This window comes from Phyllobates terribilis, unplaced genomic scaffold (genome assembly GCF_046119375.1).
Source record: "Phyllobates terribilis strain yellow unplaced genomic scaffold, ASM4611937v1 Scaffold_108__1_contigs__length_5656254, whole genome shotgun sequence".
NCBI lineage: Eukaryota > Metazoa > Chordata > Amphibia > Anura > Dendrobatidae > Phyllobates > Phyllobates terribilis.
This window is the reverse complement of record NW_027362868.1, coordinates 3,143,590-3,157,905: the sequence shown is the minus strand read 5'-3', so window position 1 is coordinate 3,157,905 and position 14,316 is coordinate 3,143,590. Positions and strand designations below refer to the sequence as shown.

Below are 14,316 nucleotides of genomic sequence, written 5' to 3'. Positions count from 1 at the left end.
CATGGCAATGCAATGCACAGTTGCTGAAGTTGAACCAAAATGAGCTTGTCATCTGGCTTCTGCAACTTTTAACATGAAAAATCCAATGAGGAGAAGAAAAGCAAAGCCAAAGAGTCCATCCCAAAATCCGACAAACAAGCAAAATGAACAAAAAGCATTGAATTCAATTCTTTCTGATTTTAGAAACTGCATTAAAGAAGGGGTGCACCGGTCCTGGAGATACTGCAATACCAGGTCAATGCGTGGAGTGGACAGAGCAAGCTCTTTTTCCATCTCCCTGTTCTAAAAATCCATTTAATATATGGTCCCCAGATAGGGGACGTATCAGATATTAAACTGATAAGAACAGATACTACACTTGATCTTAGCCAAAAGGCCGAGAAGCGATAACCAGAATTGGTTTCCGACTACGGTGCCACCCAAGGATTCTGAAAAGTCCATTTGTGGAGATGGCCACCTGGACTCCCGTTAAGAAGACATGCTGTCAACCTCTAGATCCCTCACATGCCTGCACTTTTCGGCTTGCTGCTGCTGCAATCCACGCGTTTTAGATCTGCATAACTCCACCTCTTTTAGCACAGTACCCTCAACCCCCGGCTGTTCCCACCCGCCTCAACACCGTTGGAAGGGAGGAGAACCAATTAAGGCGGGGGGGGGGGGGTGGAACGAGCAGCTGTCTACCCTTAGCAGGAGGGTTGCTGATTAATTACCTCTCCTGCTGCTGCTGCTGCTGGCTGTCCAGCAGCAGACTGAAGGTGGCTGCTGCTGTGCGCAGGTATATAAAGGCTCAGAGCCTATTATGACACACGCAGCCAGCGTTCCATTGCCACATTCCGTCTACTGCAGGCGGGATACCTGGATGGCTGAATGTCACTGAGAAGCTCACAGAGACCGCCATAAGCAACAGTTTAAAAGAATGCCACAGACTAATCAACCAAACTTTTTGGGTTGGTTTCTCTTTTATAGTCTGCAGGCATTAAATGAAAGAAGTCAGTGTTCCAGCAGAGGGAGACAACGTTTCAGAAAAGGCATTGTAGCAAACCAAAAAAGAAATTTTAAGCGCAGCAGAGTAACCAGCTCACATACCTGTTAGCTCAGGTGAGTTTAAAAGGCTGCTGTTGATAACAAGGGCATTTGCTAAATAGATGGTGTGTGTGCAACAATATACTGAAAGGTCAATTATATTGTGCAGCTTATCTCACCACCTGTAGTTATTTAGGTGAAAGCTCCAAAATGCTTGCCTAATATGTCTGTTTATCCAAAAGGAAGTATAGAGGGAGAGCTAGATAGATAGCATTGCATTACATTACATTACATGGCAATGCAATGCACAGTTGCTGAAGTTGAACCAAAATGAGCTTGTCATCTGGCTTCTGCAACTTTTAACATGAAAAATCCAATGAGGAGAAGAAAAGCAAAGCCAAAGAGTCCATCCCAAAATCCGACAAACAAGCAAAATGAACAAAAAGCATTGAATTCAATTCTTTCTGATTTTAGAAACTGCATTAAAGAAGGGGTGCACCGGTCCTGGAGATACTGCAATACCAGGTCAATGCGTGGAGTGGACAGAGCAAGCTCTTTTTCCATCTCCCTGTTCTAAAAATCCATTTAATATATGGTCCCCAGATAGGGGACGTATCAGATATTAAACTGATAAGAACAGATACTACACTTGATCTTAGCCAAAAGGCCGAGAAGCGATAACCAGAATTGGTTTCCGACTACGGTGCCACCCAAGGATTCTGAAAAGTCCATTTGTGGAGATGGCCACCTGGACTCCCGTTAAGAAGACATGCTGTCAAACTCTAGATCCCTCACATGCCTGCACTTTTCGGCTTGCTGCTGCTGCAATCCACGCGTTGTAGATCTGCATAACTCCACCTCTTTTAGCACAGTACCCTCAACCCCCGGCTGTTCCCACCCGCCTCAACACCGTTGGAAGGGAGGAGAACCAATTAAGGCGGGGGGGGGGGTGGAACGAGCAGCTGTCTACCCTTAGCAGGAGGGTTGCTGATTAATTACCTCTCCTGCTGCTGCTGCTGCTGGCTGTCCAGCAGCAGACTGAAGGTGGCTGCTGCTGTGCGCAGGTATATAAAGGCTCAGAGCCTATTATGACACGCGCAGCCAGCGTTCCATTGCCACATTCCGTCTACTGCAGGCGGGATACCTGGATGGCTGAATGTCACTGAGAAGCTCACAGAGACCGCCATAAGCAACAGTTTAAAAGAATGCCACAGACTAATCAACCAAACTTTTTGGGTTGGTTTCTCTTTTATAGTCTGCAGGCATTAAATGAAAGAAGTCAGTGTTCCAGCAGAGGGAGACAACGTTTCAGAAAAGGCATTGTAGCAAACCAAAAAAGAAATTTTAAGCGCAGCAGAGTAACCAGCTCACATACCTGTTAGCTCAGGTGAGTTTAAAAGGCTGCTGTTGATAACAAGGGCATTTGCTAAATAGATGGTGTGTGTGCAACAATATACTGAAAGGTCAATTATATTGTGCAGCTTATCTCACCACCTGTAGTTATTTAGGTGAAAGCTCCAAAATGCTTGCCTAATATGTCTGTTTATCCAAAAGGAAGTATAGAGGGAGAGCTAGATAGATAGCATTGCATTACATTACATTACATGGCAATGCAATGCACAGTTGCTGAAGTTGAACCAAAATGAGCTTGTCATCTGGCTTCTGCAACTTTTAACATGAAAAATCCAATGAGGAGAAGAAAAGCAAAGCCAAAGAGTCCATCCCAAAATCCGACAAACAAGCAAAATGAACAAAAAGCATTGAATTCAATTCTTTCTGATTTTAGAAACTGCATTAAAGAAGGGGTGCACCGGTCCTGGAGATACTGCAATACCAGGTCAATGCGTGGAGTGGACAGAGCAAGCTCTTTTTCCATCTCCCTGTTCTAAAAATCCATTTAATATATGGTCCCCAGATAGGGGACGTATCAGATATTAAACTGATAAGAACAGATACTACACTTGATCTTAGCCAAAAGGCCGAGAAGCGATAACCAGAATTGGTTTCCGACTACGGTGCCACCCAAGGATTCTGAAAAGTCCATTTGTGGAGATGGCCACCTGGACTCCCGTTAAGAAGACATGCTGTCAACCTCTAGATCCCTCACATGCCTGCACTTTCGGCTTGCTGCTGCTGCAATCCACGCGTTTTAGATCTGCATAACTCCACCTCTTTTAGCACAGTACCCTCAACCCCCGGCTGTTCCCACCCGCCTCAACACCGTTGGAAGGGAGGAGAACCAATTAAGGCGGGGGGGGGGGTGGAACGAGCAGCTGTCTACCCTTAGCAGGAGGGTTGCTGATTAATTACCTCTCCTGCTGCTGCTGCTGCTGGCTGTCCAGCAGCAGACTGAAGGTGGCTGCTGCTGTGCGCAGGTATATAAAGGCTCAGAGCCTATTATGACACGCGCAGCCAGCGTTCCATTGCCACATTCCGTCTACTGCAGGCGGGATACCTGGATGGCTGAATGTCACTGAGAAGCTCACAGAGACCGCCATAAGCAACAGTTTAAAAGAATGCCACAGACTAATCAACCAAACTTTTTGGGTTGGTTTCTCTTTTATAGTCTGCAGGCATTAAATGAAAGAAGTCAGTGTTCCAGCAGAGGGAGACAACGTTTCAGAAAAGGCATTGTAGCAAACCAAAAAAGAAATTTTAAGCGCAGCAGAGTAACCAGCTCACATACCTGTTAGCTCAGGTGAGTTTAAAAGGCTGCTGTTGATAACAAGGGCATTTGCTAAATAGATGGTGTGTGTGCAACAATATACTGAAAGGTCAATTATATTGTGCAGCTTATCTCACCACCTGTAGTTATTTAGGTGAAAGCTCCAAAATGCTTGCCTAATATGTCTGTTTATCCAAAAGGAAGTATAGAGGGAGAGCTAGATAGATAGCATTGCATTACATTACATTACATGGCAATGCAATGCACAGTTGCTGAAGTTGAACCAAAATGAGCTTGTCATCTGGCTTCTGCAACTTTTAACATGAAAAATCCAATGAGGAGAAGAAAAGCAAAGCCAAAGAGTCCATCCCAAAATCCGACAAACAAGCAAAATGAACAAAAAGCATTGAATTCAATTCTTTCTGATTTTAGAAACTGCATTAAAGAAGGGGTGCACCGGTCCTGGAGATACTGCAATACCAGGTCAATGCGTGGAGTGGACAGAGCAAGCTCTTTTTCCATCTCCCTGTTCTAAAAATCCATTTAATATATGGTCCCCAGATAGGGGACGTATCAGATATTAAACTGATAAGAACAGATACTACACTTGATCTTAGCCAAAAGGCCGAGAAGCGATAACCAGAATTGGTTTCCGACTACGGTGCCACCCAAGGATTCTGAAAAGTCCATTTGTGGAGATGGCCACCTGGACTCCCGTTAAGAAGACATGCTGTCAACCTCTAGATCCCTCACATGCCTGCACTTTTCGGCTTGCTGCTGCTGCAATCCACGCGTTTTAGATCTGCATAACTCCACCTCTTTTAGCACAGTACCCTCAACCCCCGGCTGTTCCCACCCGCCTCAACACCGTTGGAAGGGAGGAGAACCAATTAAGGCGGGGGGGGGGGGGTGGAACGAGCAGCTGTCTACCCTTAGCAGGAGGGTTGCTGATTAATTACCTCTCCTGCTGCTGCTGCTGCTGGCTGTCCAGCAGCAGACTGAAGGTGGCTGCTGCTGTGCGCAGGTATATAAAGGCTCAGAGCCTATTATGACACACGCAGCCAGCGTTCCATTGCCACATTCCGTCTACTGCAGGCGGGATACCTGGATGGCTGAATGTCACTGAGAAGCTCACAGAGACCGCCATAAGCAACAGTTTAAAAGAATGCCACAGACTAATCAACCAAACTTTTTGGGTTGGTTTCTCTTTTATAGTCTGCAGGCATTAAATGAAAGAAGTCAGTGTTCCAGCAGAGGGAGACAACGTTTCAGAAAAGGCATTGTAGCAAACCAAAAAAGAAATTTTAAGCGCAGCAGAGTAACCAGCTCACATACCTGTTAGCTCAGGTGAGTTTAAAAGGCTGCTGTTGATAACAAGGGCATTTGCTAAATAGATGGTGTGTGTGCAACAATATACTGAAAGGTCAATTATATTGTGCAGCTTATCTCACCACCTGTAGTTATTTAGGTGAAAGCTCCAAAATGCTTGCCTAATATGTCTGTTTATCCAAAAGGAAGTATAGAGGGAGAGCTAGATAGATAGCATTGCATTACATTACATTACATGGCAATGCAATGCACAGTTGCTGAAGTTGAACCAAAATGAGCTTGTCATCTGGCTTCTGCAACTTTTAACATAAAAAATCCAATGAGGAGAAGAAAAGCAAAGCCAAAGAGTCCATCCCAAAATCCGACAAACAAGCAAAATGAACAAAAAGCATTGAATTCAATTCTTTCTGATTTTAGAAACTGCATTAAAGAAGGGGTGCACCGGTCCTGGAGATACTGCAATACCAGTTCAATGCGTGGAGTGGACAGAGCAAGCTCTTTTTCCATCTCCCTGTTCTAAAAATCCATTTAATATATGGTCCCCAGATAGGGGACGTATCAGATATTAAACTGATAAGAACAGATACTACACTTGATCTTAGCCAAAAGGCCGAGAAGCGATAACCAGAATTGGTTTCCGACTACGGTGCCACCCAAGGATTCTGAAAAGTCCATTTGTGGAGATGGCCACCTGGACTCCCGTTAAGAAGACATGCTGTCAACCTCTAGATCCCTCACATGCCTGCACTTTTCGGCTTGCTGCTGCTGCAATCCACGCGTTTTAGATCTGCATAACTCCACCTCTTTTAGCACAGTACCCACAACCCCCGGCTGTTCCCACCCGCCTCAACACCGTTGGAAGGGAGGAGAACCAATTAAGGCGGGGGGGGGGTGGAACGAGCAGCTGTCTACCCTTAGCAGGAGGGTTGCTGATTAATTACCTCTCCTGCTGCTGCTGCTGGCTGTCCAGCAGCAGACTGAAGGTGGCTGCTGCTGTGCGCAGGTATATAAAGGCTCAGAGCCTATTATGACACGCGCAGCCAGCGTTCCATTGCCACATTCCGTCTACTGCAGGCGGGATACCTGGATGGCTGAATGTCACTGAGAAGCTCACAGAGACCGCCATAAGCAACAGTTTAAAAGAATGCCACAGACTAATCAACCAAACTTTTTGGGTTGGTTTCTCTTTTATAGTCTGCAGGCATTAAATGAAAGAAGTCAGTGTTCCAGCAGAGGGAGACAACGTTTCAGAAAAGGCATTGTAGCAAACCAAAAAAGAAATTTTAAGCGCAGCAGAGTAACCAGCTCACATACCTGTTAGCTCAGGTGAGTTTAAAAGGCTGCTGTTGATAACAAGGGCATTTGCTAAATAGATGGTGTGTGTGCAACAATATACTGAAAGGTCAATTATATTGTGCAGCTTATCTCACCACCTGTAGTTATTTAGGTGAAAGCTCCAAAATGCTTGCCTAATATGTCTGTTTATCCAAAAGGAAGTATAGAGGGAGAGCTAGATAGATAGCATTGCATTACATTACATTACATGGCAATGCAATGCACAGTTGCTGAAGTTGAACCAAAATGAGCTTGTCATCTGGCTTCTGCAACTTTTAACATGAAAAATCCAATGAGGAGAAGAAAAGCAAAGCCAAAGAGTCCATCCCAAAATCCGACAAACAAGCAAAATGAACAAAAAGCATTGAATTCAATTCTTTCTGATTTTAGAAACTGCATTAAAGAAGGGGTGCACCGGTCCTGGAGATACTGCAATACCAGGTCAATGCGTGGAGTGGACAGAGCAAGCTCTTTTTCCATCTCCCTGTTCTAAAAATCCATTTAATATATGGTCCCCAGATAGGGGACGTATCAGATATTAAACTGATAAGAACAGATACTACACTTGATCTTAGCCAAAAGGCCGAGAAGCGATAACCAGAATTGGTTTCCGACTACGGTGCCACCCAAGGATTCTGAAAAGTCCATTTGTGGAGATGGCCACCTGGACTCCCGTTAAGAAGACATGCTGTCAACCTCTAGATCCCTCACATGCCTGCACTTTCGGCTTGCTGCTGCTGCAATCCACGCGTTTTAGATCTGCATAACTCCACCTCTTTTAGCACAGTACCCTCAACCCCCGGCTGTTCCCACCCGCCTCAACACCGTTGGAAGGGAGGAGAACCAATTAAGGCGGGGGGGGGGGTGGAACGAGCAGCTGTCTACCCTTAGCAGGAGGGTTGCTGATTAATTACCTCTCCTGCTGCTGCTGCTGCTGGCTGTCCAGCAGCAGACTGAAGGTGGCTGCTGCTGTGCGCAGGTATATAAAGGCTCAGAGCCTATTATGACACGCGCAGCCAGCGTTCCATTGCCACATTCCGTCTACTGCAGGCGGGATACCTGGATGGCTGAATGTCACTGAGAAGCTCACAGAGACCGCCATAAGCAACAGTTTAAAAGAATGCCACAGACTAATCAACCAAACTTTTTGGGTTGGTTTCTCTTTTATAGTCTGCAGGCATTAAATGAAAGAAGTCAGTGTTCCAGCAGAGGGAGACAACGTTTCAGAAAAGGCATTGTAGCAAACCAAAAAAGAAATTTTAAGCGCAGCAGAGTAACCAGCTCACATACCTGTTAGCTCAGGTGAGTTTAAAAGGCTGCTGTTGATAACAAGGGCATTTGCTAAATAGATGGTGTGTGTGCAACAATATACTGAAAGGTCAATTATATTGTGCAGCTTATCTCACCACCTGTAGTTATTTAGGTGAAAGCTCCAAAATGCTTGCCTAATATGTCTGTTTATCCAAAAGGAAGTATAGAGGGAGAGCTAGATAGATAGCATTGCATTACATTACATTACATGGCAATGCAATGCACAGTTGCTGAAGTTGAACCAAAATGAGCTTGTCATCTGGCTTCTGCAACTTTTAACATGAAAAATCCAATGAGGAGAAGAAAAGCAAAGCCAAAGAGTCCATCCCAAAATCCGACAAACAAGCAAAATGAACAAAAAGCATTGAATTCAATTCTTTCTGATTTTAGAAACTGCATTAAAGAAGGGGTGCACCGGTCCTGGAGATACTGCAATACCAGTTCAATGCGTGGAGTGGACAGAGCAAGCTCTTTTTCCATCTCCCTGTTCTAAAAATCCATTTAATATATGGTCCCCAGATAGGGGACGTATCAGATATTAAACTGATAAGAACAGATACTACACTTGATCTTAGCCAAAAGGCCGAGAAGCGATAACCAGAATTGGTTTCCGACTACGGTGCCACCCAAGGATTCTGAAAAGTCCATTTGTGGAGATGGCCACCTGGACTCCCGTTAAGAAGACATGCTGTCAACCTCTAGATCCCTCACATGCCTGCACTTTTCGGCTTGCTGCTGCTGCAATCCACGCGTTTTAGATCTGCATAACTCCACCTCTTTTAGCACAGTACCCACAACCCCCGGCTGTTCCCACCCGCCTCAACACCGTTGGAAGGGAGGAGAACCAATTAAGGCGGGGGGGGGGGGTGGAACGAGCAGCTGTCTACCCTTAGCAGGAGGGTTGCTGATTAATTACCTCTCCTGCTGCTGCTGCTGGCTGTCCAGCAGCAGACTGAAGGTGGCTGCTGCTGTGCGCAGGTATATAAAGGCTCAGAGCCTATTATGACACGCGCAGCCAGCGTTCCATTGCCACATTCCGTCTACTGCAGGCGGGATACCTGGATGGCTGAATGTCACTGAGAAGCTCACAGAGACCGCCATAAGCAACAGTTTAAAAGAATGCCACAGACTAATCAACCAAACTTTTTGGGTTGGTTTCTCTTTTATAGTCTGCAGGCATTAAATGAAAGAAGTCAGTGTTCCAGCAGAGGGAGACAACGTTTCAGAAAAGGCATTGTAGCAAACCAAAAAAGAAATTTTAAGCGCAGCAGAGTAACCAGCTCACATACCTGTTAGCTCAGGTGAGTTTAAAAGGCTGCTGTTGATAACAAGGGCATTTGCTAAATAGATGGTGTGTGTGCAACAATATACTGAAAGGTCAATTATATTGTGCAGCTTATCTCACCACCTGTAGTTATTTAGGTGAAAGCTCCAAAATGCTTGCCTAATATGTCTGTTTATCCAAAAGGAAGTATAGAGGGAGAGCTAGATAGATAGCATTGCATTACATTACATTACATGGCAATGCAATGCACAGTTGCTGAAGTTGAACCAAAATGAGCTTGTCATCTGGCTTCTGCAACTTTTAACATGAAAAATCCAATGAGGAGAAGAAAAGCAAAGCCAAAGAGTCCATCCCAAAATCCGACAAACAAGCAAAATGAACAAAAAGCATTGAATTCAATTCTTTCTGATTTTAGAAACTGCATTAAAGAAGGGGTGCACCGGTCCTGGAGATACTGCAATACCAGGTCAATGCGTGGAGTGGACAGAGCAAGCTCTTTTTCCATCTCCCTGTTCTAAAAATCCATTTAATATATGGTCCCCAGATAGGGGACGTATCAGATATTAAACTGATAAGAACAGATACTACACTTGATCTTAGCCAAAAGGCCAAGAAGCGATAACCAGAATTGGTTTCCGACTACGGTGCCACCCAAGGATTCTGAAAAGTCCATTTGTGGAGATGGCCACCTGGACTCCCGTTAAGAAGACATGCTGTCAACCTCTAGATCCCTCACATGCCTGCACTTTTCGGCTTGCTGCTGCTGCAATCCACGCGTTTTAGATCTGCATAACTCCACCTCTTTTAGCACAGTACCCTCAACCCCCGGCTGTTCCCACCCGCCTCAACACCGTTGGAAGGGAGGAGAACCAATTAAGGCGGGGGGGGGGTGGAACGAGCAGCTGTCTACCCTTAGCAGGAGGGTTGCTGATTAATTACCTCTCCTGCTGCTGCTGCTGCTGGCTGTCCAGCAGCAGACTGAAGGTGGCTGCTGCTGTGCGCAGGTATATAAAGGCTCAGAGCCTATTATGACACGCGCAGCCAGCGTTCCATTGCCACATTCCGTCTACTGCAGGCGGGATACCTGGATGGCTGAATGTCACTGAGAAGCTCACAGAGACCGCCATAAGCAACAGTTTAAAAGAATGCCACAGACTAATCAACCAAACTTTTTGGGTTGGTTTCTCTTTTATAGTCTGCAGGCATTAAATGAAAGAAGTCAGTGTTCCAGCAGAGGGAGACAACGTTTCAGAAAAGGCATTGTAGCAAACCAAAAAAGAAATTTTAAGCGCAGCAGAGTAACCAGCTCACATACCTGTTAGCTCAGGTGAGTTTAAAAGGCTGCTGTTGATAACAAGGGCATTTGCTAAATAGATGGTGTGTGTGCAACAATATACTGAAAGGTCAATTATATTGTGCAGCTTATCTCACCACCTGTAGTTATTTAGGTGAAAGCTCCAAAATGCTTGCCTAATATGTCTGTTTATCCAAAAGGAAGTATAGAGGGAGAGCTAGATAGATAGCATTGCATTACATTACATTACATGGCAATGCAATGCACAGTTGCTGAAGTTGAACCAAAATGAGCTTGTCATCTGGCTTCTGCAACTTTTAACATGAAAAATCCAATGAGGAGAAGAAAAGCAAAGCCAAAGAGTCCATCCCAAAATCCGACAAACAAGCAAAATGAACAAAAAGCATTGAATTCAATTCTTTCTGATTTTAGAAACTGCATTAAAGAAGGGGTGCACCGGTCCTGGAGATACTGCAATACCAGGTCAATGCGTGGAGTGGACAGAGCAAGCTCTTTTTCCATCTCCCTGTTCTAAAAATCCATTTAATATATGGTCCCCAGATAGGGGACGTATCAGATATTAAACTGATAAGAACAGATACTACACTTGATCTTAGCCAAAAGGCCGAGAAGCGATAACCAGAATTGGTTTCCGACTACGGTGCCACCCAAGGATTCTGAAAAGTCCATTTGTGGAGATGGCCACCTGGACTCCCGTTAAGAAGACATGCTGTCAACCTCTAGATCCCTCACATGCCTGCACTTTTCGGCTTGCTGCTGCTGCAATCCACGCGTTTTAGATCTGCATAACTCCACCTCTTTTAGCACAGTACCCTCAACCCCCGGCTGTTCCCACCCGCCTCAACACCGTTGGAAGGGAGGAGAACCAATTAAGGCGGGGGGGGGGTGGAACGAGCAGCTGTCTACCCTTAGCAGGAGGGTTGCTGATTAATTACCTCTCCTGCTGCTGCTGCTGCTGGCTGTCCAGCAGCAGACTGAAGGTGGCTGCTGCTGTGCGCAGGTATATGAAGGCTCAGAGCCTATTATGACACGCGCAGCCAGCGTTCCATTGCCACATTCCGTCTACTGCAGGCGGGATACCTGGATTGCTGAATGTCCCTGAGAAGCTCACAGACACCGCCATAAGCAACAGTTTAAAAGAATGCCACAGACTAATCAACCAAACTTTTTGGGTTGGTTTCTCTTTTATAGTCTGCAGTCATTAAATGAAAGAAGTCAGTGTTCCAGCAGAGGGAGACAACGTTTCAGAAAAGGCATTGTAGCAAACCAAAAAAGAAATTTTAAGCGCAGCAGAGTAACCAGCTCACATACCTGTTAGCTCAGGTGAGTTTAAAAGGCTGCTGTTGATAACAAGGGCATTTGCTAAATAGATGGTCTGTGTGCAACAATATACTGAAAGGTCAATTATATTGTGCAGCTTATCTCACCACCTGTAGTTATTTAGGTGAAAGCTCCAAAATGCTTGCCTAATATGTCTGTTTATCCAAAAGGAAGTATAGAGGGAGAGCTAGATAGATAGCATTGCATTACATTACATTACATGGCAATGCAATGCACAGTTGCTGAAGTTGAACCAAAATGAGCTTGTCATCTGGCTTCTGCAACTTTTAACATGAAAAATCCAATGAGGAGAAGAAAAGCAAAGCCAAAGAGTCCATCCCAAAATCCGACAAACAAGCAAAATGAACAAAAAGCATTGAATTCAATTCTTTCTGATTTTAGAAACTGCATTAAAGAAGGGGTGCACCGGTCCTGGAGATACTGCAATACCAGGTCAATGCGTGGAGTGGACAGAGCAAGCTCTTTTTCCATCTCCCTGTTCTAAAAATCCATTTAATATATGGTCCCCAGATAGGGGACGTATCAGATATTAAACTGATAAGAACAGATACTACACTTGATCTTAGCCAAAAGGCCGAGAAGCGATAACCAGAATTGGTTTCCGACTACGGTGCCACCCAAGGATTCTGAAAAGTCCATTTGTGGAGATGGCCACCTGGACTCCCGTTAAGAAGACATGCTGTCAACCTCTAGATCCCTCACATGCCTGCACTTTTCGGCTTGCTGCTGCTGCAATCCACGCGTTTTAGATCTGCATAACTCCACCTCTTTTAGCACAGTACCCTCAACCCCCGGCTGTTCCCACCCGCCTCAACACCGTTGGAAGGGAGGAGAACCAATTAAGGCGGGGGGGGGTGGAACGAGCAGCTGTCTACCCTTAGCAGGAGGGTTGCTGATTAATTACCTCTCCTGCTGCTGCTGCTGCTGGCTGTCCAGCAGCAGACTGAAGGTGGCTGCTGCTGTGCGCAGGTATATAAAGGCTCAGAGCCTATTATGACACGCGCAGCCAGCGTTCCATTGCCACATTCCGTCTACCGCAGGCGGGATACCTGGATGGCTGAATGTCACTGAGAAGCTCACAGAGACCGCCATAAGCAACAGTTTAAAAGAATGCCACAGACTAATCAACCAAACTTTTTGGGTTGGTTTCTCTTTTATAGTCTGCAGGCATTAAATGAAAGAAGTCAGTGTTCCAGCAGAGGGAGACAACGTTTCAGAAAAGGCATTGTAGCAAACCAAAAAAGAAATTTTAAGCGCAGCAGAGTAACCAGCTCACATACCTGTTAGCTCAGGTGAGTTTAAAAGGCTGCTGTTGATAACAAGGGCATTTGCTAAATAGATGGTGTGTGTGCAACAATATACTGAAAGGTCAATTATATTGTGCAGCTTATCTCACCACCTGTAGTTATTTAGGTGAAAGCTCCAAAATGCTTGCCTAATATGTCTGTTTATCCAAAAGGAAGTATAGAGGGAGAGCTAGATAGATAGCATTGCATTACATTACATTACATGGCAATGCAATGCACAGTTGCTGAAGTTGAACCAAAATGAGCTTGTCATCTGGCTTCTGCAACTTTTAACATGAAAAATCCAATGAGGAGAAGAAAAGCAAAGCCAAAGAGTCCATCCCAAAATCCGACAAACAAGCAAAATGAACAAAAAGCATTGAATTCAATTCTTTCTGATTTTAGAAACTGCATTAAAGAAGGGGTGCACCGGTCCTGGAGATACTGCAATACCAGGTCAATGCGTGGAGTGGACAGAGCAAGCTCTTTTTCCATCTCCCTGTTCTAAAAATCCATTTAATATATGGTCCCCAGATAGGGGACGTATCAGATATTAAACTGATAAGAACAGATACTACACTTGATCTTAGCCAAAAGGCCGAGAAGCGATAACCAGAATTGGTTTCCGACTACGGTGCCACCCAAGGATTCTGAAAAGTCCATTTGTGGAGATGGCCACCTGGACTCCCGTTAAGAAGACATGCTGTCAACCTCTAGATCCCTCACATGCCTGCACTTTTCGGCTTGCTGCTGCTGCAATCCACGCGTTTTAGATCTGCATAACTCCACCTCTTTTAGCACAGTACCCTCAACCCCCGGCTGTTCCCACCCGCCTCAACACCGTTGGAAGGGAGGAGAACCAATTAAGGCGGGGGGGGGGTGGAACGAGCAGCTGTCTACCCTTAGCAGGAGGGTTGCTGATTAATTACCTCTCCTGCTGCTGCTGCTGCTGGCTGTCCAGCAGCAGACTGAAGGTGGCTGCTGCTGTGCGCAGGTATATAAAGGCTCAGAGCCTATTATGACACGCGCAGCCAGCGTTCCATTGCCACATTCCGTCTACTGCAGGCGGGATACCTGGATGGCTGAATGTCACTGAGAAGCTCACAGAGACCGCCATAAGCAACAGTTTAAAAGAATGCCACAGACTAATCAACCAAACTTTTTGGGTTGGTTTCTCTTTTATAGTCTGCAGGCATTAAATGAAAGAAGTCAGTGTTCCAGCAGAGGGAGACAACGTTTCAGAAAAGGCATTGTAGCAAACCAAAAAAGAAATTTTAAGCGCAGCAGAGTAACCAGCTCACATACCTGTTAGCTCAGGTGAGTTTAAAAGGCTGCTGTTGATAACAAGGGCATTTGCTAAATAGATGGTGTGTGTGCAACAATATACTGAAAGGTCAATTATATTGTGCAGCTTATCTCACCACCT

The 14,316-nt window shown here is 45.2% G+C and overlaps 11 non-coding genes across 11 annotated transcripts; all 11 read right to left on the bottom strand.

The window, feature by feature from the left end:
- Positions 1-197: 197 nt before the first annotated feature.
- LOC141200021 (U2 spliceosomal RNA) lies at positions 198-388 on the bottom strand. Its single transcript, XR_012271756.1, has one exon. It is a non-coding gene; the product is annotated as a U2 spliceosomal RNA (small nuclear RNA).
- A 1,123-nt stretch (positions 389-1,511) lies between these two features.
- Positions 1,512-1,702, bottom strand: LOC141200020 (U2 spliceosomal RNA). The gene has a single exon (XR_012271755.1). It is a non-coding gene; the product is annotated as a U2 spliceosomal RNA (small nuclear RNA).
- A 1,121-nt stretch (positions 1,703-2,823) lies between these two features.
- On the bottom strand, positions 2,824-3,014 carry LOC141200019 (U2 spliceosomal RNA). The gene has a single exon (XR_012271754.1). It is a non-coding gene; the product is annotated as a U2 spliceosomal RNA (small nuclear RNA).
- A 1,120-nt stretch (positions 3,015-4,134) lies between these two features.
- LOC141200017 (U2 spliceosomal RNA) lies at positions 4,135-4,325 on the bottom strand. The gene has a single exon (XR_012271753.1). It is a non-coding gene; the product is annotated as a U2 spliceosomal RNA (small nuclear RNA).
- A 1,123-nt stretch (positions 4,326-5,448) lies between these two features.
- LOC141200588 (U2 spliceosomal RNA) lies at positions 5,449-5,639 on the bottom strand. The gene has a single exon (XR_012272304.1). It is a non-coding gene; the product is annotated as a U2 spliceosomal RNA (small nuclear RNA).
- Positions 5,640-6,756: 1,117 nt separating this feature from the next.
- LOC141200016 (U2 spliceosomal RNA) lies at positions 6,757-6,947 on the bottom strand. The gene has a single exon (XR_012271752.1). It is a non-coding gene; the product is annotated as a U2 spliceosomal RNA (small nuclear RNA).
- Positions 6,948-8,067: 1,120 nt separating this feature from the next.
- LOC141200587 (U2 spliceosomal RNA) lies at positions 8,068-8,258 on the bottom strand. The gene has a single exon (XR_012272303.1). It is a non-coding gene; the product is annotated as a U2 spliceosomal RNA (small nuclear RNA).
- A 1,119-nt stretch (positions 8,259-9,377) lies between these two features.
- On the bottom strand, positions 9,378-9,568 carry LOC141200238 (U2 spliceosomal RNA). Its single transcript, XR_012271964.1, has one exon. It is a non-coding gene; the product is annotated as a U2 spliceosomal RNA (small nuclear RNA).
- A 1,120-nt stretch (positions 9,569-10,688) lies between these two features.
- On the bottom strand, positions 10,689-10,879 carry LOC141200014 (U2 spliceosomal RNA). The gene has a single exon (XR_012271750.1). It is a non-coding gene; the product is annotated as a U2 spliceosomal RNA (small nuclear RNA).
- A 1,120-nt stretch (positions 10,880-11,999) lies between these two features.
- LOC141200013 (U2 spliceosomal RNA) lies at positions 12,000-12,190 on the bottom strand. The gene has a single exon (XR_012271749.1). It is a non-coding gene; the product is annotated as a U2 spliceosomal RNA (small nuclear RNA).
- Positions 12,191-13,309: 1,119 nt separating this feature from the next.
- LOC141200012 (U2 spliceosomal RNA) lies at positions 13,310-13,500 on the bottom strand. Its single transcript, XR_012271748.1, has one exon. It is a non-coding gene; the product is annotated as a U2 spliceosomal RNA (small nuclear RNA).
- Positions 13,501-14,316: the final 816 nt, after the last annotated feature.